Here is a 26,060-nt window from a genome sequence, read left to right on the forward strand (position 1 = left end):
GCACCAGGCATGCACATGGTGAACAGACACACATTCAAGCAAAACATAACTTATAAATAAAATAGGTAATTCTAAAAACATAAATAAGTAAAAGTAAGTCTAATTCACTTCAGAGTTGGGTATGGTGGTACAAGCCTGCAATTTTAGTACTTGGGAGAGAGAGGTAGGTTCAAGACCAGCCTGGGCTACAGAGCACAACTCTGTTTCTAATATAAGATAAAATATACATTTCAAACACTCATAAGTCAATGTCTGGCTCACTGAATACACAACAAATTTTCAAACAGAACCAAGGATACCTCATGGTACAATACTTGCCCATTATACCTGAATCTGAGCCCCAGAATTACAAAACAAATGAAATAAGGGAAAATAAACAAACAGAAATGGACAGTAATATAATACTAAATAGTATCTTATTTATAGATTTTACCAAATTTCTAGAATGTTTGTTTTATTTTATCATGTGTATTTTATTAAGTAATACCAAAACAAATACATGACCAAACATGAAAATGTCAACAAGATTAATTTTTAAAACTCTCCCTTTCTGTATTTGCTTTGAGGTGTTGTTATTATTATTATTGTTATGGTTGTTGTTATTAAAAATACTATCTTATATAATCGTGGCTGACCTCAAACAACTATGTAGCTGATGTTGGCCTTGAACCCTTGTTCTCCTTGTCTCATCTCACTAATGTTGGAGGTGTGTGCCACCATGGCCAGTTTAAAATGCTGTCTCTTATAGTCCCTCCCTCCCTCCCTTTTTTCCTTTCCCCCTGCCCTTTCTCCAGTCACTCTTTAAAAAGAATCACTGCTCTTCAACTCATCTGAGGCAAATATACAATTACAATTTTAAACTGAGAAAGAAGGTGTCATGAAGGAGTAACGGATTAAGACTTAAAACTAGGAGAAACGAAGACATGAAATGAGAAAACACTTCAATGGAGAAAGAAAGGTGCATAAAAGAAGGAAAAACATATTACTTAGAACTGTTTCGTACCACAAGGGCCACACAGCAGCTTGGCCTGTACTCATGATGCCCCTGAGAGGGAGACCTGTAATATATGTTCTAAGAATTACCAAGTCAAGGGGGCTGGAGAGATGGCTCAGAGGTTAAGAGTACTGGTTGCTCTTCCAGAGGTCCTGAGTTCAATTCCCAGCAACCACATGGTAGCTCACAACCATCTATAATGAGATCCAGTGCCCTCTTCTGGCCTGCAGGAATACATGGAGGCAGAACATTGTACACATAATAAATAAATATTTAAAAAAAAAAGAATTACCAAGTCAGTGCCCACTATGAGTCACGCACTTCAGAAGAAATCCAGAGCACAGACATAAAAACAAAAGGAAGGGGGCAAGACCTCCAGTGCACTGATCCTGTGGGGTACTATGTAAACACTTGAAACTGAATATCGAAAATAGCATAAGAAACCCAAAGGAGGGGAAAGAATACATCAGAAAGTAGTATTTCCTGCTACAGTTTGCTGTACACTCACACCCAAAGAACTCCTACACAAACAGACATGTCTTTGCACCCTGCCCCATCAATCTGCCTTTATGTCACTCACATCTAACATCATCCCAGTGACTTCACTCACCAACTTTGTCTTCTCTTCGCAGGCAATCCCTTTCTTGGACACTTGTGGCTTCGTGCCTCCTTGAACTCAGAGTTTTTAAGGCAAAAATAACTTTCCAAGGATGACCTTTGCCTCCGGCACAACACAAGAGTAATTGCACATTAAGTTTGCAAAGGGAAATAAATCTTAGTTGGCTCTTGACCTGATGTCCAGCCTCATTGTGAATCCCAAGTCAGCAACATGTGTATTCCTACCCCCTCGTTCTGTGTATTAATAAACACAAGGCATGAACGTCAATCAACAGGTATTGGAGGGGAGAAGAAAGTGCACCCCAAAACTTTTTATCTGCCCAGAAATTGTATAATAGTCTGCATTCATCACTTGCCATGCTCAAATGAGCTCCATGTCCACAGAGACCACTTGAAGCCTTTCTTGTCATGAACAGGTGGCTTATTTTCAGGATCTCCCTGATTATTTTCAACACAAACATAAACAGGAGAGTAGGGGAAGTTTATCCCACAAGCTTCTAAAACAGATGTCAATTATATTGAAGTGTTCCATAAGGGCCACTAACTTTGTTATTGACTCTGTAATGGCAACAGCCAGCTGCTGTAATTAGACATCGATCTGAGTAGTATGTAGATTTGTGGTCTGATGAAAAGAACTTGGATTCCATTCATAAGGTGTCTATCCAGTATTCATCTGTAATGTGCTAGGTGGGGAAATGTTTTTCCAAGTCAAAACCTGGGAGGTAAAAGCAGAAGGATCACAAATCTGAGGTTATTTGGGGCTCTCCTGGGCTAGAGAACCAGACCTTATCTCAAGCAAACAGAAGTGTGTGTGTGTGTGTGTGTGTGTGTGTGTGTGTGTATGTGACTGTGTCTGTGTGTGTGTGTGTGTGTGTCTGTGTGTGTGTGTCTGTGTGTGTGTGTGTGCATGTGCCCTGCACCAAAGCTGAACTGATTCAGCACCATGCCCTAGCATCTACAGAAACATGAGCTAAATAAGCCTCTTTTCTTTATAAAGCTAGCCTGCTTTGGATATTTCTTTACAGTAACACAAAGCACTACCTAATAATGACTCTATGCCCAGCACTTGTTTGCAGGACTTTTAATGAGTTGCTTAAATATTGAGCCCAAACTGAATACTTGAAAGCTATTGAAAAGTGAAAGTGAAAGATCACATACAGAAAACATGCCATACTGTAGGGAAGGTTTTTTATTTGTGTATATTTTTATTGCTTTTGTTTTTGAGACAGGGTGCCACTCTGCAGTTGTGGCTGTTCTGGAGCTCACTCTGTAGCTTGAACTCACAGAAATAAGCCTGCCTCTGCCTCTCAAGTGCTGGGATTAAAGGCATGCATCATCGTACCCAGCCACATATATTTTATTAATTAATTTTTTTTTAATTAGAAACTGTCGTGGCCCAGCATGTCTCAGCCTTAGACCACGACAGTCATGAAGTTCTACCTGAGTGGGGGTGTGTGGACCTGGAAACTTCGAGTAACCCAACGGCGATAAAGACCAAACACAGGCATCTTGTCATCTTCAGAGAACTCTCAGTTCCATGTTGTGGAACTAAAGCCATTCCTTTATTAACCATCTTTTCTGGTGTCTCTTAACCATCCTGCTAATACCATGAGGCAACCATTTCTCTCTTTGTTCCCTCTCCTTCCTGCTCTTGCCGCTTGGCTCCTAGCTCCTAACCTTCTGTCCTCCTCACATACTTCCTGCTCCTCAGCCCAGGTGAGGGCCTATTCAGATGCTTAGGTACACACAGATGCAAATAAGAGGCATATTACCCTCAGGCCAGATAAACAAAAGTAGCCCTGCTGACATTAACAATACAATAGTGGGCCAGAGTTTCCTGGCGCCACCGCTGTTATGGTGGCCAGAACCTGGGACCCGATATTCGGTCCCCCACAAGAAACAATCTACGAAGGTCTGAGGATGGAAAGGTCTAACATGGTGGATAAATGCAACTTATGAAGGTCTGAGAATGGAAGATATGAAGGCCTGAAAATGGAAGGTCTAAGATGGTAATGTAAGGTGTATGAATTAAAGTTATGAAGGTCTGAGTATAAAAAAGCTTAAGTGATGATAAAGTGAGTTGAGACATTAAAAAGAATGAAATATGTTCCTGATTTCTCTATTTCTTGTGCTACTGTTCATAGTAAAGTTCTACAATACCACTATACGATCATAACTACAAGGTCAAGACTAAGATGCTTTTTATTGTCCTAAAAAAATATCTGTCAATTTTAAACTGTTAATACTTTCAGCCAAGTTGCTTCTAACAAAATATGCTGCTAATGTGTCTAATACTTATATTTCCACAAACTAAGGATTCTTGTAAGTTCCAGAGAGCTGAATTGGATCCAAACAAACAGGTCAGATTCACTCCAGTTATTCAATCTTTCCCTGGTCCCAGGACTCCCTTCCCTCATGTTGGGACTCCTCAGGAACCCCTCCCTCATCTTACAATCTTCCCCTCAAGTGACAGGACCTAAGAAAAAAATTTTTTTCTAAACTTAACCTTGTCCTCTGCTCTGCCAACATCTTGCCAGGTCTAAGAGGCACCAGGAAGTTCCATACAGCCTGGACTTCGATGAAACAACCAGCTACCCCAGGATGTGGCATCACCCCAACCTTCTCAGGTCCCCCAAAGATGGTCAATACCCCTATGTCAGCAGGAAGCAGTCTTGAGAATTCGAAGCTCTTATTCCTTAACCTGCCATGTCCAACACCCCACCTTTTTTTTAATAATAAGTAAAGGTGGGATTGAAATATTCAGGCATTATGCTGGCCTGCCCCTGTTACCTGGTGGAACAGGCAGTACACTGGTCAGCCCAGGGTTCCATGGGAACTAAGTCTGCAGGCAGGTGCAGAGGACCCCTTTAATCCCTGCCGATTTACATTTCTCTCTCTTCCTCTCTACTCTTTTCCTCTTCTCTGCTTCTGCTTCTCTTCTCTCTCTCTCTCTACGGCGACCGGCCATGGCGGTCAGCCATTTACCCTCTTTCTCTTCTCTCTTAGTTTCCCTACTCTACCAGGCCTATAATAAACTGGTTAATATGTCTCAAAAAAAAAATTAGAAACAATCTTATTTTACATATCAATCGCAGTTCCCTCTCCCTCCCATCCTCCCATGCCCCTCACTGACCCCCCCATCCCATCCCATCCCCTTTCTGCTCCCCAGGGAGGGTAAGGCATTCCATGGGGGATCATCAAAGTCTGTCACATCATTTGGGGCAGGGCCTAGACCCTCCCCCATGTATCTAGGCTGAGAGAGTATCCCTCCATGGGGAATGGGCCCTCAAAGCCCATTCATACACTAGGGATAAATACTGTTCCACTACCAGAGGCCCCATAGACTGCACAGGCCTCCTAACTGACACCCACGTTCAGAGGGCCTGGTTCGGTCCTATGCTGGTTTCCAAGCTGTCAGTCTGAAGTCCATGAGCAGTCCTTGTTCAGGTCAACTGTTTCTGTGGGTTTCCCCATCCTGGTCTTGACCTCTTTGCTCGTCACTCCTCCCTCTCTACAACTGGATTCCAGAAGTTCAGTTTTGTACATGGTTATTCTCACTCCACCTTATCTTCCTCCCTGCCCCCACAATTCCCCCCTTCTCCCTAAAGGGCCCTTTTCCATGTCCATGTGTTTTTGTTTTGTTCTGGAACCCACCAAGTTTAGCCAGGATCATCTCCCTGACCATGGGTATGGAACTATCCACTGGAGCCTGATGGTCTCCCCAGTGGGGTACACAACAGAAGACAATGACTCCTCATGCATTGAGAGCCAACAGTTCTCCAGTGAGGGATAGGGCCCTGTCCCCCTCCCCCCTCCTCCTGTTAACTGTGCCAGTTAACAGACCCAGTCCTGTGCTGGCACAGTGCAGGCAATCACAGCTATGGGTTCATACCAGCAATGACAGTGTCATGCCCACAAGGATAGCATTTCATGGTTGGGCAGACTTTCAACATTGAAAATTGCTGGTCACTACTTGTGTTTCCACAAACAGTTGGTTACATGCTTCTCAGTAGACACCACTACTCTTCTGTCCTATATGGCCTCGTCACATTGCTCTGAAAGGAAATTCCCTATGACTGGGTGTGGAAAGCTTTACACCACTACAATGAATTCCCTGAATCTAGGTACTTATGAAGAAAAAAGATTTATTCAGGCCATGGTTCAAGAGATTCAAAGTGCAAGCGATTGATAGGGCCCAGTATCTGTGGCTCACTGCCTCATCCATGGATGTCAATGACAGAGGCTCATGCAGGGACAGAGAGCAGAGGGCCAGGCCTGCTCCTTTACAATCCCCACATGAAATCAAAGGGTCACACCAGAGTGCCTCATGTGCCCAGTGACCTCAGGATTTCCCACAAGTTCCATCTAGTTAAAAGCCTACCACACCCAGCACGGGGAAGAGCTCAGACCTGAAACACAGCCGTGTTGAATAGTTTGCTACAAGCTCCTTACTGTGAGCTCTGGGTACTCAGCACTGAGTTTGCTTCACAACCCAGGAGCCCTAAGTGGCCAGGCCTCACTCGTGTCATTTTTTCTAGTTCTTCATTTTGACTCTGCCACCGTGTTTGAGCTTCGCCTGGTCCAGGACTCCATCCTGAAGAAGGTGCTGGACGTTCTGCGGGACCTCATGAGGCTTGCTGAGCCATCCGCTCTGGCAGTGCGAGCATGCAGAGCATGGTCCGCGGCACATGTCCTTGGTGCCGTTCACCTTGCTCGCCAAAGGCGTCCAGCCGTACCACGGCATTGGCAACCCGGCCACAAGTGTGAACTACATCCACATGCGCAGGTAATGACATCATTGCAGTAAAGGCTGATACTGCAGATATCTTGTATTTGAAGTAATTGAAGCAGCAAATCAAGAGAAAAGTTATAGGCTTTGAAATGAAGTTAATGGGTTTACGCAACTAGCACCTTGTAGTCCCAGAAGAGTATAGCTGGCTGTGTAACACAGACACATATCTGTGAATCCGCACAGATATGCCAACACCTTAGCCATGTTGGAGATGTTGTAACATCCTGTGCGAAGGATGGAGTGACGTTTTCTGCAAAAGGGGAGGTTGGAAATGGAATCATTAAGTCATCACAAACAAGTTACATCGTTGAAGAGGAGGAAGTCGTTACCACAGAGACGAGGGAGCCAGTCCCGCTAACTTTTGAGCTGAGGTGCCTGAACTTTTTTTTCACCAAAGCTGTGCCAACTGTCTCCTACGGTGACACCCAGTATGTCTGCAGATGTAGCCCTTGCTGCAGAGTATAAAATTGCTGACATAGACGTATATTTTTTAAAATTGGAATCACTTATTCTTTTTTGTTGAAAATAGTTTTTTTTTCATGCAATATATTCTGATTCCAAAGTACTATTTGGCTCCCAAGAACAAAGATGGAGAAGGATCCTGGGCACTGAGAAAACTAAGCCTTTGAGAACTGCTTTTGAGATGAGAGACGGCTCCAGGCTTTTCTGTTACCGGGTTTGTCCCTGAGTGAGTACAGAGATATCTTCTGTAAATATTCTATTTTTTCCTCTCCATTCCCCACAATTTGTTTAAAGGTAAACTCCAAGGTAAAAAAGTTGATCTTATTAACATAAATATTTATGCCTTAGAAATTTTGGTGGTATTCTGAGCGAGGTAACCCAATCACAAAAAGACAAACATGATATGTACTCACTCATATGTGGATTTTAGACATAGAGTAAGGGATTACCATCCTACAATCCACACTGCCAGAGATACTAGTAAACAAGGAAGACCCTAAAAGAAACAAACTTTGTCCCCTGGAGAAGGGGAAAGGGTCGCCATCCCCTGAGCAAATTGAGAACATGGGAAGAGGGGGGAGGAAGCTACGAGAGTGAGAAGGGAAGAAAAGGAAGGATGCAGAGGTCATGAGGAAGCAGAAATTTTGAGTCAGGTGTAGATTAGAAGAAAGGACATATGACAGGTAGGATTTTAGTTGGGGGGTGGTAGAGGCGGAAGGGAGGGAGAAGGGAACTGGGATCATCATGTAATTCAATCTTGTTTGTAATTCAAATATATAAAAAAATAAAAAAAGAAATTTTGGTGATTTCTGTAACAAATGAGTTTTGGTGCAAAATGCAGTTTTAAGAAATGTTTTTCAACTTAAATAAAGTCAACTGAATTTGAAAGTCAAAAAAGAAAGAAATACAAAAACTTTAAAGATCTACAACTTCTCAATAATTACCTTGGAGACAATTCCCAATACATAAACTTTTGGGAGAACACAGACAACATTCAAATCATAGCAAATTGCTTCAAATGTCTCCAAAATGATGAGATGGAACCGGGAGAAAGCCAAGACCTTGAAAAACTTCCCAGACAGGGGATGAGAACCTTGATGGGAACAGACCCAAGACCATCACCTCTTTGGCACTGTGTGAATCACCTAAGCCAACTAGAAGAAATGCCTCTGTCATTTAGCAGCGTCTGCTTTGATGGGCATCTCGGCTTTGGCTAACTGTCCTAATTTCACCAATGGCTAACCCTGCTGCCGATTCCGGACTGGCTCTTTCCTTTAATATAGTGCAACACCACACAGGCAGACATCGGCAGAAAAGTCAGCAGGGCCTCAACTTTTGGGGTGCCTGTGTTCCTGAAATATAAGAAGAAGGAAGGAGGAGGAAGAGACAAGGAGGAAAGGGGGTGCTAATCCCTGTTTTGTTCTGCCTGGTTCTCCTTAGTTTCCTGTTTTCAGAACTTTTGTTCCAATTGCTTCTTGCCAATGCTACCTCTTTCTAATAAAACCATAACCATTCTCTCTCTCTCTCTCTCTCTCTCTCTCTCTCTCTCTCTCTCTCTCTCTCTCTCTCCCAAGACAGGGTTTTTCTCTGGGTATCTTTTGACTGTCCTGAGAACTCATTCTGTAGACCAGGCCAGCCTCAAACTCAGAAATCTGACTGCCTCTGCCTCCTGAGTGTTGGGATTAAAGACTTGTGCCACCACTCCCAGCTATCTCTCTTTTGTAAATTAACTTATTTTTGTCATGTGAGTATTTCTCTATGTATATGCATATACACTACATGCATGCAGAAGACCGTTAAGGCCAAAAGAGAACAACGGGTCTCCTGGTACTGAAGTTATGGATGGTTTTACTACCATGTGGTTACTGGAACAGAACCTGCAAAAGCAGCTAGTGCCCTTAGCCTCTGAGCCATCCCTCCAGCACCCGCACCCGCCCCGCCCATACTGACTCTTTTACAATTATGAGGCTAGCACACAGTGCGGGCTTCATGACGGCCACAACCCTTCTTACTCAACCAGGGCACTGGCCCCTGTTTCTCTCTCTGAACATCAAGCTACATCATTATAAATGTTGCCAGGCAAGACCTGAGTGCCCTGTAGGGCATTTTGCACAGACTTCTTTTTTTTTTTTTAATTGGCCCTCTAAAACCTATGCTGGGGGGTTAAAAATCCCCCAGGGAACTCCTTTCCTCTAACAGATTTTCCAGAAGGAAGGCACAGCAGGGCCCTTGATTTGACTTCCTGTCCCTGATAAAAGCCTTCTGGTAAAAGACATGTTTCATTCTCATTTTTCACTTTTTAAATGATGTTCACCTAAAAATGAATGTCTACACCGTCTCAGAAACAAAGAAATGGTCAATGACACATAGATCATTGTGTGTATGTATACACACATAATCTCCAAGGGGAGAAATCCTCCCTCAGTTCAAACCAAGTGACTGTGCTGAGTCACAAAGTGCGGATCTCTATCCTCACAGCTGTGTGAGCAGAACCAAGGGGATTGCAGCAGAGATAATGTGAAGAATCCCGACAATACAAGTTTGCGCCTTCCTTTCCAGGGATATACGTTGACTTCTGTTTGTGTCTTACAGTTCCTCCAAAGCAACAACTAGCCACCAACCCATCCATATGGGCCGACCAACTAATGTGCAGAACAACTGACCACAAGCAAAGAGAGCCTCAGGGTCTCAAGGACGATCCAAGACTTTGCCCATTTTGTTTTCCTACAGAAAATAACAGGGATGGGGCGGTGCTGAGATTTCAAGCTTTAAACTCCAGTACTTCTGGGTCTTTACAGATGTAACCAAGTTAAAACAAGGTCATGGTGAACTGGGGTGAGCACTATTCCAGTGACCACCCTCCCATTCAGAGAAAAGACACAGGCAAGGAACACCAAGGTTGTGGGCAACCTCAGAAGCTAAAACAGACACGGGACAGTTCCTCCTGGTGAGGGAACACAGCCCTACTGACACCTTGACTTCAAAGTTCAACCTCTCAAACCATCAGTTTTTGTTGTTTCCAACCATCTGGGTTGTGAGAATTTTTAGGAGACATTCTCTTTAGTATATAGCAGATGCTATTCACAAAGGTGTGCGCATCTTTCTGGGACTCCATAACACCTTTGAAACCTGATCAGTAAGCTACCATCTCTGTCTTCCTCCATCGTCACTAAGGAATAACATTCGTTTCAGGGGCATGAGAATATTACTTGACTCCAGATTCTTTATGTATTTGGTTTTGGTTATGTTTATGTAAAGTTTCACTCTATATCCCAGGCCAGTTTCAAATTCACTGTGTAGCCTATGATGGCCTTGAACTCAAAGCTATTCTCCTGCTTCTACCAGGATAAGAGGTGTGTGCCAGAACACCAGGCTGAGATTCTATTGAAATCTAGCTACCTGTTGTGTGTGTAAGAAGGGGCTTGTGCTGTTTGAATATCTACCATTTGGAGGGCCTACCTCAAGACAGGAAGAAGGAAGAGCCTAACAGGACCCCTTCAAAGAAAATCCGGTAGAAAACAATCCCATTGTGTGCTTATTTTTTAACTTGGGTGTTATTATATGTTGTGTCTAAAATGTACCAACAGGCAGATCTTTTTTAAAAAATAAATTTTTATGATTTTTATTTTATGTATGTAAGTGTTCTGCCCGCACACATGTATGTCTGGTTCCCACAGAGGCTAGCTGAGGGTGCCTGATCCCTTGGAAGTAGAATAACAGATGGCTGAGAGCCACCATGTGGGTTCTGAGAACAGAACCCAGGTCCTCTACAAGAACAACAAGGGCCTTTAACCACAGAGCCATCTTTGCAACCACTAGGCCAGATTCTTGGGATTCAGATTCTTAGATGGTACCAGAAAGCTTGTGATGCAAAAAAAACCTTTCCTTGAGATGTCATTCTAAAACATTCTCTCTGCAATGGAGTTTCCATTCTTTTGCATTTTTCACACAGTGTAGTACCAGCCGATAGGACAAACACTGTATCATTGCACTTGTATAAGGGACCTAGAGTGGACTAGTTCTGAGAGAGAGATGCTAGAGAATGACCACCAGTGCCTGGGGGAGACCAGACTCAGAAGTGAGTGTTGAACAGAGTTTTGCTCTGGGTAAATGAGGGAGTTCTGAGGATGAGCAGTGGCGACAGTCCCAAGCAATGTGAATGTACTTAATGCCACTCAAAATGATGCATTTAGAAAAATGGTTAAAAGAGTTGGTGAGATGGCTCAGCTGTAACAGCAATTGCTATGCTGGGTTTGGTGGTGCACAGAGTTCAAGGCCAGCCTGTTCTATAAGAGCTAGTTCCAGGACAGGCTCCAAAGCTACAGAGGAACCCTGTCTGGGGAAAAAAAAAAAAAAAGAGTACTTGCTGCTCTTCTAGAGGACTGGGTTCAGTTCCCAGCACCCATATGGTGACTCACAACCATCTATAACTCCAGTTGCAAGGATCTCATGCCCCATTCTGACCTCCACAAGAGCCAGGCACACAGACATACATGCAGCAAAATACTCATACATATAATTTTTTGTTTTGTTTTTGAGACAGGGTTTCTCTCTGTAGCCCTGGTTGTCCTGAAACTCACTCTATAGACGAGACTGACCTAATACTCAAGGGATCCGCCTGCCTCTGCCTCCTTAATGCTGGGATTAAAAGTGTGTGCCACCACTGCCTGGCTTCATATAAATACTTTTTAATTAATTAAAAATTGTCAAAATAACTTTCTGTCAGTTTTTTGTTTGTTTGCTTGTTTGCTCTCTGTGTAGCTCTCACTGTCCTGGAACTCACTATGTAGACCAGGCTGGCCTCAAACTCAGAGAGATCCACCTGCCTCTCCTTCTGTCTCCCAAGTGCTAGAATTAAAAGCATCTAGCATGTATCACTATGACCAATTCAAAATAATAGCTTTTATGTTATGCATATTTTACCACAATAAAAAAATAAGGAAAACAGTTGGAATTCAGTAAATATAATTTAAGCAATAGTTTGGGGTAAAGTGTACAGAGTTTTAAACGCTTATAATTCCAATTTTTATTTCTTTCGTGGTCTAGATAATTATTAGTAACTTCACAAGACTAAACAACAGTGTTCAAGAAAACCCCAAAGGCCCAGCTCCCTTACCAGCCTTGTTCTCTTCCAGCCCTTCAAGCCTCTTTGAATAATAAGCCCGGGAGTGTGGAGGGCTGCAAGGGAGAGTACAGGAGGTGTTCCTGTGCGTGCCCAGGCAGACACTAGAGCAGGACATCAAGTGTGTGCCTCATTCCCTCTCTGCCTTATGTGTAGAGGACCCAGAAATTCAGAGTTCCAACTGTTCAGGTGATCCAGTGAGCTCTCTGGAAGTCATGTCTGCCAAGCAATGCTGGAGTTGCAAGCATGTGCAGCTATGCCCAGCTTTCTGTGTGGGTGCTGGAGACTCAAGTCTTTGTGCTTGCAGAGAAGTGCTCTGGTCCACATAAGCCATCTCTCCAGTCCCCCAAAAAGCATTATTTCTATTCATAGTATTTCAGTTAGTATAACAAAGTAATGGCTTTCCTTATGGCATTGTCTTGCATGTATGCCATTGAACATTTTCCGGACTCACAACCTTACCTTCTAGGAATGGCCATTTTGCTGCTTTCTGATGCCACCTTAAAATGTCTTGCGAGGCTGTGACAAACGGTGGGCTGAGATAAATGTCTGGGATGCAAAGCACAGCCGTGTAGTGGGAGTGCAGGGACATTTGGTGAATGGGTAATGGCTTAAACATGAACACTGCATAGATAGTTCTGGACACCCAGCAAGAAGGCCTGGAGAGCCGAGAGAAGCTTAAGGCAGAGTGAGGCTGGAGGCATCAGCGTTTGGGGAAGGTTTGAGTTAAATCTTGAGAGCTGATAAGAGTGTGCCAAGAAACGGGAGGCTTCAGGAAAGAATAGTAGCAAAGCTTGCACCCTCGGGGCCTGACCCTGGCTCCATTGCTCCACTCACTCTTACTCATCTTCCACTCACGGGAATGTCATTCTGGAAACCAGGATTATCTGCTGGCCAGCATGTGGTTCACCAGAAAGGAACACCATGATACTTGAGAACTCTGATATTATCACTCAGAGGTATATTATCTCCAAATGTATCTAATGCACTCAAAATGTTCTAGCCCTAGACTGAAGCCTAGCCTTTCTACCTCCCATCACTCAACCTGTGGTTCATTGGACAAGCCAGGTGTTCCTCCCTAGCCATCCTGTGGAGGACTTCTTCCCTGGAGTGGTGTTCTAAGAATTCCCTTTTACTTCTGAGGCTAACCACATTCTGTGACCCGGAGTCCCGAGTAGCCACTGAAATTAAATAAACTGCTCTGAACTAATTTCTCGTAATATGCCAAGAACAGTGCTTACCTTTGAACAAAAACAGGAAAGGACCCCTCTTTGGGGGCGGGGGGGGGGGGTGTTGGAGAGGGAATGACAGTACCGAGAAGAGAAGCCTCAAGATTATGAAATAATTGAGAAACCGTCATGACCCCTACCAGAACTGCCCACAAACCTTGGCAAACTGGTACATCACCTCGAAAAGATGCCACACATATTCGAGGACAACATAATTGAAATGATGTAAGAAATTCATTTCATATTTTCAGTGCTCCCTGGGAAGCATAACTCTCCAGGGAAAAGAAAATGCTGTCAGGGGGTGTTCTGACATAAAACTTCAACTGAGACAAGAGGAAAACTTAACTTTCAAGTTTCTCCATCTTCCCAGGAAGTGAATCTAGACAGCGTGCCCATGAGGAAGTTGTGCACACAGCATGCCAGGACTAGATGTGGCACGCAGTGTGCATTGGGTAGAAGACAGAGCTTGCTCACAATTTAGAGTTATTTCATGGTAATATCTGTATCTATGTTTAAAAGGTAGAAGGATTTGCCCTTTGGATAAGTAACCAAAGGTATTTACATCTGGAAGATACATACAGTCATTATCATCAGAATCTATAAAATACTTAATAACGTGTAAACCACTCATGCTAAATGGGGAGCTGGGAGAATCAGGAAAAGCAACTAAGACCCTACAGGAGGAAAATGAGGGGGGAAGTACATGAAAAGGATGGTCACCTAGAGAGTTTATGTTCTCACACTGCTGCTTTTTAGAAGTTTCTAGAATGAGCATCCTTTACCTTTAATAAGGAGGCATCAATATTTGCACATATTTTTTAATGGACACAGACAACAAAAGAAATGAGAGTCCTGGTACATAGCTGTAACCCCAGCACTTGTAAAGCTAAGGATGAATTCAAAGTCAGCCTGAGCTCTATAACCAAGCTCTCTGTAGTAAACAAACAACACAAAAAAAACACAACAACAACAAAACCAAAACCACCACTGTGGTTTCTCTGGCATAATCCTTCTGTCGGCTTCCACAAGTTTTAGAGATAGACCATTGTACCTGGTACCACTGCTTTGCTGGAAAGACTTTACAGTTTGGGTGGATTTATCCCAAATCACTGTCCTGCCCCTGGCTGCTTCCCTAAGCCCCAGGTATTGGCTCAGAGCTGGGAGATGTGTGACTTATGCTGTGTGGCTTCAGTATCTACTAGAATTCACCTCATGTTCAAGATGGGAAGGAATTGTCAAGGCTCGAGGTTTGAAGTGATAAGATGAAATAGTCTAAGAATAAATTTGCAGAGCCCTCAGGACAGCATGCAGATTTGGGGGTGTTATTCCACCCTGGGACAAATGGCTTAAGTGCCTATTTAATATATCAAAGTGGACACTGGTTTCCATGTTCTCCTTGCATCCCTCCATCCCTTGGGGTCCCTACCTCCTAGCTGGTATACCTCGCCCCCTACCCTAAACTCCTCCAGCCCAAGGACTGGGTTTCCCTTCCCCAGTTGCCCTTCCCTATATAATCTAACCATTTTGGTTACCTAGTCCTTTTGTCTACTCTCTTTGGGACTGCCTGACTGCTGTACCTGGTTCCCTTCTCTCCCCTCTTCTCTCCCCGCCCTCTTCACATGGCTCAGGGACTTGTCCACTCTGGATTCTCCCAGATGTCACTACCTCTAAATATGCTAGCTCAGATATCTACAGTAAACTTCCTTTTCCATCATACCCAGGAGCAGTCATGTTTCTTCCTTTTTTATTTCTTTTTTTTTTTTTTTTCATCCATGGAGGAGAGGATATCTGTTTTTTATTTGACTCTTATTATTTTCCTGAGAGAACTGAAGTCCCCCTCTTATACAAAACAAGAAAACAATGTAGGACTGCCAGGTGACTCAGCTGAGTTAAACCCCAGGAAGGAGAGAACCAACTCCCAAAAGTTTTTCTCTGACCTCCAAGCATGGTAACACACACACACACACACACACACACACACACACACACACACACACCGGGGGGGGGGGTAGATAGACAGACAGACAGACACAGAGAATAAATAAATGCAATTTAAAATCTTCTTTTAAAAAAAAAAAGAAATAAGCCGGGCGGTGGTGGCGCATGCCTTTAATCCCAGCACTTGGGAAGCAGAGGCAGGCAGATCTCTGTGAGTTCGAGACCAGCCTGATCTCCAAGAGCTAGTTTTGCAGGACAGCCTCCAAAGCACAGAGAAACCCTGTCTCGAAAAACGAAAAAGAAAAAAAAAAAAAAAAAGAAAAGGAAAAGAAAAAAGAACTAAGTCTAGAGAGCGATAAAGTTGGTGGTATTATAAATCCTCAAGTGTAGATTTTTTTAAGTACTGATAAAGATAAAAAGTAAGGTTGTACTTGATTCGAGTGTTGAAAATTGAGTGGTTTTGTAATTTTTAGAGTCAAGCAAACACACACATTAGATTCCCCTATCCAAAGGGGATCAGTGCACTTCCAGTGGGTGCCTGGAATTACCAATAACTCTGAACCCCGACTAGCTGTACTCTGTCTTCCCAGGAGCCTTATGCATGTAATCTGGATTCATCTGGACTCTCATGTACTATGCTTTAATGTCACCTCTTGTCACTCTTCTGATCATTTGAGATACTAGTACGTAAAAACATAGTTGCTTGAGCACAGTTACTGTGAAGCATGGCAATAGCTCTGACAGCCTAATGGTACTAGGTAACCAGTAGATTGGTGTTTATGGAATGGACACATTGGACCAAGGGAAGATTTGTATATTCATCATGTGCTAGACTGGATAGAGTACAAGGGCTCTCACTACATTATTCATATGTCAGATAATTGAAAATATGAACTGCTTATCTCTGGAATTTTTCCTTTATAACTTTCTTGGACCATTGTTAACCGTGGAAAACTGAACCACAAAACTGTGGCTAGGAAGGAACTACTGCGAACACAACCACATGCCCATATGCACACACTTAAGAACTCAACATATCACAAGCTCTTCTTTCTTCTGCTACCAAAGAGCACCACCTCCTACCTAGTAAGAGATCTAAGAATCCCACCACCAAACAGAGACAGTCACAGATTGTCTAAGAGGAAAGCAAAGATGTGGCTCCCACCCAAAGACGAGTGACCACCGGTTTCAAGCTGCCATTGCTTGCTCGGGGAGTGTCAGTGCCTTACTTTGTCCTGCTTTGTGCATAAAATGACCAGAGCACTGGAAAAGAGTGTGTGACATCACAGCAACACGAAGGTCCTGTTGGTAATGAGAGACCACAGAAGCCTTAAATGAGTCATACTACAGACTTGAGTTCACTACATGGCTGGGCCCCCTTGCTGTCTTTCAGCAGCCACTCATGCTCTGACTTCTGGGTCAGCCATGTAGTAAGTAGCTGAGTCATGTTGATCTTCTGTTCTGACAGGGGCGTCATAGATGCCCTTAGAACCTTCTTTAGGCGAGAGATCAAGCAAAGGTTAGCAAAACCAACAACATTACCAATGAAGATAAAGTGCCCGCACCACAGCCCGTGTGTCAGGAATTGACAACTGCAAGCAGAATACTTGCTAAGACCTAGGAAAGAGCATCAGTGTGTGTGCCTGAAGAAAGCACCTCATGCAACTGAAGGCCACTGAAACAGGAAATGACATACCACACAGCATCATAACTCTGAGTGGCATCTACTGCATTCCAAATACACAACCACGCAGCACCTGTTTTCCAAAATGTGAAAGTAGTTTCCATGTGAGTCAGGTGTTCTCTGAGTTTTCAAATGCGTGTGTGTTTCCCACTAGCCATTACATTTCTTCAGAAAGTGGGGTGTGGAATCACTGAAGAGTAAGGTTCGGCTGCTCTAAAGGAATGGGACCACCTCCCCATTGAACACCCCCTGATTACTTAGTTGGGACTGTAGTCTAATTATTTGAGATTTGTAACTTCTAAAGCTAAGAAAAAATGGTACGAATTAAAGAGGCATGAAATGAGATTTAGAAGAATCTATAGATGAGCCTAATTGCCTAATGGTAAACAAATGTCCTGCGGGGGGGCAGGGGGGGAGGTGGAATCCAGAATGACCTACAACCATGCTTTTGCTTCCATCTTGGGGAAATTTTCTCTTTACCTCTCTTCTTTCTGTCCTAAAAACATTAAGAACTCCATAAGGCCCCCTGCTCCCTTCTCACTGAGGAAGACGTTTATGGCTTAAGCCCCAAAGCAAGAAGAAGCATTTTATGCTCCTTTCTTTCATGTTTCCTTTTTACATTCTAGTGTCTGTTGGGAAACAACATCCTGATTTTTTAAAAAATGAACAACAGGAACTGTACACCTGACAATGAAAGAAAAATCTTGGTTTCAAACACCACACAATTGGCTGCCGCGCCCCCCCTCCCCCCCCACCCCCCACCCGCCCTGCCCCTGCCACCATGGGCCAGCAGCTGCCTGACTCATTCTGGTGTGTTTTGCCTTACTTAGCCACAGCATTGAGTGGGCTAATGTAAATAGGAAGTGATGAGGAAAATCAATTTGAGGCAAACACATTTTTTTTTCAAGGCTGTAACAGGAAGAGATAGGAAGCCCCGGAAGATACTTGATAGATATTCAACTCAGTAGCAAGGAGGAAGTAGAATGCTGAAGCACTCTGCCAGCTATTTTGAGTTGTCAAACGGAAACTGGATACAACAGAGAAAGGACGTAGATAGGATGCTTTCCGTTGCATAGCAACAAAGAGGCTGGAAGCTACTGAACATAGCTGAAACCATCTGTCTCTATGAAAGACGGAGGAGAAACAGTTTAAAACAAACAAACAAAAAAGGAGTAAAATGCTTGCAAAGCATATACAACTTGTTCCTTTTAAAAAAGCATATTTTGTGGTGATATAAAAATATTTATAATGTTTAATGGCATTTCATAGAGTTGACTTTGATACACGCTGCACTTCTACCTTGCCTTATATTTTGTTCTTTGCTTTTAATCAACCACTTGCCTCAAGAAAGGCTTGTAGATGATTGGGTTGGTGTAGTGTCTGTGGATTTTGGAAGACTTGCTTCAGGCCTAGAAGTCAGTATCCAATAAAAATCAGCAATCAGTTAACTTAAGGATAAATCAGGCAAAAGAGGAGAGAAGAACATTCAGTTCCCGGAAAGATAACCTCCTGTCCAACCCTGTGAGTTCTCCCAGAGGACTTCCTGAGCAATGATTCCTGTCTCAGACCCCTGAGCAAGGAGAGACAAGCAGTGCTAGACAAGGCTGTTTGCTTCCTAGGAAGCCCCCAGCTCAAGAGGGAAGTGTGCCTAGTGGATAAGTTAGACTTTTGGAGACAGGAAGCTCTCTTCAGAAATAATGTTCCATTTCCTGCAGCCCAAGATTGCCAGCCCTATGGTTGCTTTTGATTCCGTAGAAATTGAAGAGCCTGCTTCCTTCCCTCCACCCCTGATATTTCCCCATCATGCCACTTTTCACACACCACAGACCATGGAGCTGCGTTTTTTCTGAAGACCGTGTTTCTGTTGTCTCCTGTCAGGAAAGGAAGCACATCAGACACATGTCCACTCGCCTCACAGAGAGCAAGATGTGACAACAGAGGACTCGCCTCACAGAGAGCAAGATGTGACAACAGAGGATTTCACCTTCCCATGGCACACTAGGCATTATGTCAGGGGAAATTTGGTCCTGCCCAAGAGAAGATCTGCTTAGAAACTTTGCTTTCCTTTAGTCCCAGCACTTGGGAGGCAGAGGCAGGTGGATCTCTGTGAGTTCAGAGCCAGCCTGGTCTACAAAGTGAGTTCCAGAACAACCAAGGCTACACAAGAAACCCTGTCTTTAAAAAAACAAATGTATGAGCCAGGCATAGTACATTTACCCATAACTCCTGTAGTAAAAAGACTAAGGCAGGGGATTTTGAGTTTGAGCCCAGCCTGGGCAACATAATGAGATATTTTCTCAAAAAAAAATTAAAAAAAACAAAAAAAGAGATTATGTGACAGAAGAAGAATTAAGTACATATATTTGTAGCAAATAATAATAACTGTGTATGTATGTTCAAAACTGGGATTTTGACTTTACCTATATTGTAACATAGTGAAAAGTAATTCATTTTAACCAGCTATTTCATTTGATGCAAATATTAACCCAGATCAAAATTGCTTTCTGTGTTTTCAAATTTAAGCAATTTCAAGTTTTAGTCCAGTTCTCCTGACTTTTAACTTCCACAGCAATTTCTTAAGCTTATTTTTTGCTGATCTTTCTTAATTTTTTGCTCAGTCAAATTTACATTTATATTTTGTAAAATTTTCATGAAATGAGAAAAGCAATCAAAACATATTTACTACAAGAGTGACCACAAGAGAGTGTAGAGGTCCTGATGTCTGGGCTCTTTTAGGAAACAGAGCATGGAGGAGGGGTTTTGCAAGCTCTTGTGCCTATGCATGGTGGGGTAGTGTAAATTCCCGCAGGGAAAGTGAGAGACCAGGTACAAATTCGACCCCTCTGCTTGAGAGCCCCCAGGTCCCCTGCTTAACCTCTCAGAGAGGATGCACAAGTACCCAACACAAGGGAGACATTCAACAAATGGTGGCTTCCTTCCATCTTCCATTTAAGAAAAGAGTCTCCAAGTCCTTATTTCTCTGTTAGATCCTCAGATCCCAGGCACTGCTGAGACCCACATGGCTTTAGGACTGCCCTGACTGGGGCAATGTATAATTAGTAGTTTTGGGGTTTCTTTGGGTTTTTTTTGTTTTCTTTTTTACTTTTTGGGGACCTGCTACCCAGCTCCCAAATAAATACATGGAGACTTATTCTTACTTATAAATGCTTGGTCTTAGCTTGACTTATTTCTAACCAGCTTTTCTTAACTTAAATTATCCTGTCTACCTTTTGTCTCTGAGCTTTTACCTTTCTCTATTCTATATACCTTTCTTCCTTTCTTTCTCTCTTCCTTCCTTCCTTCCTTTCTTTCTTACTCATGTGTGGCTGGGTGGCTGGCCCCTGGTGTCCTCCTCTCCTCTTCTCACTCCTTCCTCTTCGCCTTCCTCTCTTACTTATTTTCTCTGCCTGGCAGCCACACCTATACCTCTCTCCTGTCTAGCTATTGGTCTTTCAGCTCTTTATTAGACCAATCAGATGTTTTAGACAGACAAAGAAACACAGTTTTACAGAGTTAAAGAAATGCAACACCTTTACATCACTAAACAAATATTCCAGAGCAAAAACACATCCTCAACTAATATTCCACAACAGTAATGGGAAATGAAGAAAGGACGGATACAGATACAAAACAGTTGTGATCCAGTAGACTGCACACTCTGATGGAGACACACCACAGTGGCTTGGACAGTCATCACATCTATTGCATAACATGAAGGAAGAGGTCTGCAGAGAAGCAGTTTCAGACTGCAGTCTTCTGGGAGGAGGCAGCCAAGGTTGATAGGTAGTTCCTGCAAACACTGGTTGGAGCAAAAAGTCAACCACTTATAAACACCCATACTGGGACCAGGGGGAACCTTTGCCATTCCTCTGAATCTGGCATGGAGAATGTTTTGCCACACCCATGAGTCTGAAGCATCGGGGTCTTTGACATAGCCATGCTCTTGCCAATAACACACATTCACTCAGGACTTCCTCCACTCCCCACAGGACACTGTCTTCTCAGCTTTCAGCTGACAGGAAGGAAGCAATGACAAAGGCTTGTTCTGGTGACTGTCTACCCTGCACAGAGAAGGAGAATGAGCCACGTGATGTCTCTATAGGATCCAGGGGAGAGAGCTTACAGAGACAGTGCCACAATTCCGAGTGTGTAACTGTTCTATGTATCTTGCCCTGCACGGCCTCAAAGTGGGATTCCACCAGCCTTGAAAAAGCCTGATTCAACCTCTGAGTGACAGCTCCCACAATTGTCTACTCAGCTATCATCATACTTTTCTTGATCCTCTAAGAAAGAAGACTGGACTACATTTGGGCTGCTTGAGTGAAGAGACGGAGTGGACATTTGCGTTCGGTATTGCCCCACTAACATTTTTGGTTTCCTTATTCTGAATCGGGCCCAAGATGATCCAAACTGTTGTGAACTCTGCATGGTTCTGGTTCTAAGCAGTCTAGATAAAGGGCACTTAACGCACAGCAATATTTTGGTGGATATCTCCATGACAGCTTATTCAGGCTCCTGTCACCAATAGAAGAGAGAAAACAAGTACAGGCCCGTAGCTTACAGCACCCAGCTGGCTCTGAAGCCTGGCTCTGCCCTGGACCCATCCTGCCTGTGCAATGGTTTGGGTGTGCACCCTAGAATCTGTGTTTTAGGAACTTAGCCCTGAAATCAGACATTTATGTTTGTGCCACCTGGACTTATTCCTGAGTGGGAAGTGACTAGCGCTATTTGAAATCAGCCCTGTGGAGCCCTGTGATTTTAATAGTAGCTTTTATGAAAGATTTAGAGGTTGAGATGGCTCTATGGGTAAAGCATTTACTGTGCAATCATGGGGATCTGAGTTCAGATCCCCAGCACCCACATAAAAGCTGGCATGGCAGTGTGTGTCTCCAACCTTATTTCTGAAGCCAGAGACAGAAAGATCATTGGGTCTCATTGGCTAGACAGTTTAACCAAACTGTGAGAGTAGCCTTTTTCTGAGCAACTTCTCACTCTTCTCTCTACTTAGTTGCTTAGTTATAAATGGGAGTGTGCATACAATTGAAAGTGTAATTTTACTCATTTTTGATTAAGCTTTTCCATAACATTTCTGAGTTTTAAATTTAAGTGGTTAACTTACAATGCCAGGGACTGGACCTAGAGCCTCATGCATCCTTGAGAAGTACCCGTGTCACCAAGCAATACCTCTGGTTCTTGAAATTTTGCTGTTGAAGTGTTGTTGAAGTAGCTGACACTGTTGCACAATTACCACCATATAAAAACCTATCTGCCTAGTGATGTCTTCCTCAATTCACCTTCCCTAGGCTCCTGCTGCTCCACTATGGTCATAGTGACTTAGGTAGATATCTCCCTAAATATGTCCAAGTTTTTGTGAAGTTGACAACCAACCAGGAGAATTGATCTTTGCCAACTTGACACCAATACTTTACTGTGAAACATAATCCCTCCTTTCTTGATTATCCCCAAGATAGCATCTTAATATCACTATTGCAATATAAAACATTCCTACTTTTGAAAGTCCTACATAGAATCCTTAAAAATTCAAACACTAGAGGCTGGATTGCTCAGTGGTTAAGAGTACTTAACCCAGAACCTACATGATAGCTTATTATCATCCATAATTCCAGTTCCAAGGGATCCAATACCCTCTTCTGAACTCCACGACACAAAGCACATACATGATGCACATACATATATACATGCAAGGAAAATACACATAAGATAAAAAACATACAAATGTGTTCAGATAACTCTTCATAGTGAAGAATCCAAGGAAGCCAGACTTTGAAACAGTAAGTTTGGAGATGCAATTGCTATACAATATATAGATTTTCAGATGTTAAAATTTATGGGAAGAGGGATGAGCACTTGTCAAGAAGGTACACAGCCCTTGATTTGATTGCTGGCATCACAAGAGAAAGAATTTTTTTATAAGTATCCAGGTTATTGGCATCACAAGAAGAAAAGTTGTTTTTTTTTTTTTACAAGTATCCAGGTTATAATTTCCAAAAATCATGTCACTAATAAAATTTTACCTAAACATCTTTCACTTTGCACAGGAATGGTAATAACATTAAATATATTCAGTATTTTATAGCATTTGTAAATACTGAGAAAGAGCAAATTTATAGTCTTTTAGTTGATACCATGTAGCAATGACAAAATAAACTCTTTGATTTTACTTTCATGTCCAGAAAGGCCTCAGTCTTGAATACTAACCTCACACATTGCTGTAATTACAGGTGTCTTCACAGAATAAGCACTCAGTAAAGTGTTACACTATAGTCATTTACAGTAGAGGGGTCTAAGAACCACAGCACACTCTCTGTTCATATCCCTCATCTGCGGGTTCAGGAAGTAATTACAAGAGAGCATACAGTACCAAGGTCACCAGCTGTGTGAAGCAAGACAGTGGCCTCATGCATGCATTATCCTTCTGTAGCCACGGGCAACATGACATGTAAGGGACTTGGAAACCACCTGATTATATACTCATGTATATGGTGAGACAATGAGGAGAATAATTACTAAATATTTTCTAAAAGGAAAAAGAAAACCTGTTAGGGACAATCCCTTTCATACACTGGGTGCTAGGGACAAGCCGTTTCACATGCTGGGTGTGAGGGACAAGCCCTTTTACATGCTGGGCACGCACTCCTGAGCCACACCTCTGGCCCTCATCATTGTACTTGCTGAGGCCATTCACAGAATTCACAAGCAAGTGATCCCTTATGGAGAGTTGTTGGGGGGGGTGGAGCTTACCATAGGGGACATGTATCACAATCTGGCCTATTGTGAAGCACTTTGGACCATTCTTCTCTCTGAGACGCTGCAGCCAGCTTGTGCGCAATGAATAAACAGGGGGCTCAGGTGGAAATTCAGAAATGTAGCTGATCCTGAGGGTCACTCCATTGCTTCACTGCTATAGTCACCATTGAGATTTTGTTTGTCTTGTTTATTGGGGTTTGAACCAGGGCACTGTGTATGTTAAGCAAGCCATCTACCATTGAGCTAGAGCCCTAGTGGTACATTACAAAATCTAAAGTTTAGGGATCCATTTTATAACACGATTACCTGAGATATTGGCACACAACAACAACAAAAAAATCTGTTTAAAAAATATGCATACACAGTGGCTTAGTAAGAAAAGGTGCTTACTGTGCAAACCTGGTGACTTCAGTTTAACCCAAGAACCCATGCAAAAGTGGAAGGGGAGATGACGCATGACTTCCACACATGCACTGTGGCATTCACGCCCACACATACCCATATACAGTAAAATATTACTAATAACAATAATAATAAATAATGGAGAGGACAGTTGGACACTGGTTGTACAATGAATGGCAACTGTTAGCTGCTGAGAAGGGGTGAGACAGTGTTCTTTCAGGGTGTAGCCCCTGAAAAGTTGGTCACACTTCAGTGGAAGACTGCCCATCCAGGACAACACAAATTGGTCTTAAGTGTTTTTTTTGCTTTGTTTTTAATGGAAGCAGAGTTGTTAGTGTACAGAAGTGTGAATGGAGCTGGGAAGACTTGGGGCAGGGGTTTGAATATGACCAAAACATGAACATAAGTTGAAACTTTCAAAGAAATCATAATAATAACAATAACTTTTTAGAATCAGCATAATTGTATTCGGGGTTTGTTTGGTTTTGTTTGTTTATTTGTTTTGGGTTTTTTTCTGCAATCAAATAAAAAAGCTTAAATTTGTAGACTACCTCAATGAAACTGTGTGATTCCCTTAACCAAATCTTCAAGGACAGACAAAGTTGAGTAATCAAGTAGTCTCTTCAGGTGGTTACAATTCCAGTAACTTGGCAGCAATGAGACCACAGGGCAACAGACACTATGCTGCCAATCCTGGCCCAAGATCAGTTCAACATCTCTTCAGCAGGCTCAAAAACCAAGGCGCAGCTGAGATGTCACAGTAGAGAGACTAAACCTGGCCACCATGACAAACTTTCAGAATACACCATGCAGACTGTAATTATAATAATAACTAAGCATTATCTTTGCACTTATTTTTGGTATTCCTAAAACTCATTCTTTAACAGTTTCATTTGCCTTGGCCTCAGTTCCCTTCTTTGCCAACAGTTAAATTCTTTGCATTTGTCTAAAATCCATGTGGTGTTCCTCTGCTTTCTAAGGGAGGAAGTCATGTTTGTATTACATGGCACAGCATGAGAGAGAGAAAAATGGTACAGTATGTTGGCCCTGACTTTCTCTGGTTGAAGTCAGAGAATTCTTTCCTTCTGCATACAGATTTTCAATTCCCAATTTCTTCAAATCTTTCTGTATAACTTGATACTACCTAAAAAACAACAGCAGTCAAATACTCCTTCTGCAAAAAGTAGCAGTTAAGTACAAATGTCTTTAAAATACAAACAGGACAATCCTGTTTTTGTCACTTTGTTGCAGACCCATGTTTGAAGCCTGAGGAGGGAACTAGCCACATTCTGACTCAGGGTTCACTTGAGCATTTTACAGTCATTGTCAAAATAGCCATGACTTCATTACACATTATGTGTGTAGTGGAATCTCCCAACTGAGACAGGGTATTCCAATAACTAACTATTGCGAACAAGAGATTTGTATCCACCTTGCTTCAAAGACTAGCTTGGGACATTGGCCAACTATAGCCTGAGACAAAAGGCAGAGGTTTGAAAGGCTTTGGTTGAAACTGAGGTCAATTAGCAACTCTCAGATGGAATCTCTCCATGATTGATTCCAACCAGATAATTTACTATGAAAATTTGGGGTTATTTCCAAAATAACACTTTCTACAACATATGAAAAACGCCTATGCTACCCATATCACAAAACAGATAAAAATAAAATCCAATTGTGTTAATCATTAAAAAGCACAAAAAGAAAAAAATACGTTTTTGTCTTACAGAAGAAAATAATCTTCTTAGTAGAGCCAAAAAAAAAATCACCAAGACTATAAGAAAAACTAGAAATTAAATATATTTCTTGCACAATGTATAAGGAAACCTATTACAGAAATATCTGTAGCTCAGCTGTGGTGGCACACACCTCTAACCCCAGCACTTGGGAGGCAGAGGCAGGCGGATCTCTGTGAGTTCGAGACCAGCCTGCTCTATAGAGTGAGTTCCAGGACAGGCTCCAAAGCTACAGAGAAACCCTGTCTTGAAAAAAATTTTCAAAAAAGAAAGAAGTTTCTACATACTAAAAAATATCATCCATCAATAAACAAA

General features: G+C 42.6%; 1 pseudogene; it reads left to right on the forward strand.

Annotated features, from left to right (window-relative positions):
* The window catches only part of LOC113831089, a 157,392-nt pseudogene that overhangs the window by 81,216 nt on the left and 50,116 nt on the right, over window positions 1–26,060 (forward strand).

Source organism: Cricetulus griseus, chromosome 5 (genome assembly GCF_003668045.3).
Source record: "Cricetulus griseus strain 17A/GY chromosome 5, alternate assembly CriGri-PICRH-1.0, whole genome shotgun sequence".
In the NCBI taxonomy this organism is placed as follows: Eukaryota; Metazoa; Chordata; class Mammalia; order Rodentia; family Cricetidae; genus Cricetulus; species Cricetulus griseus.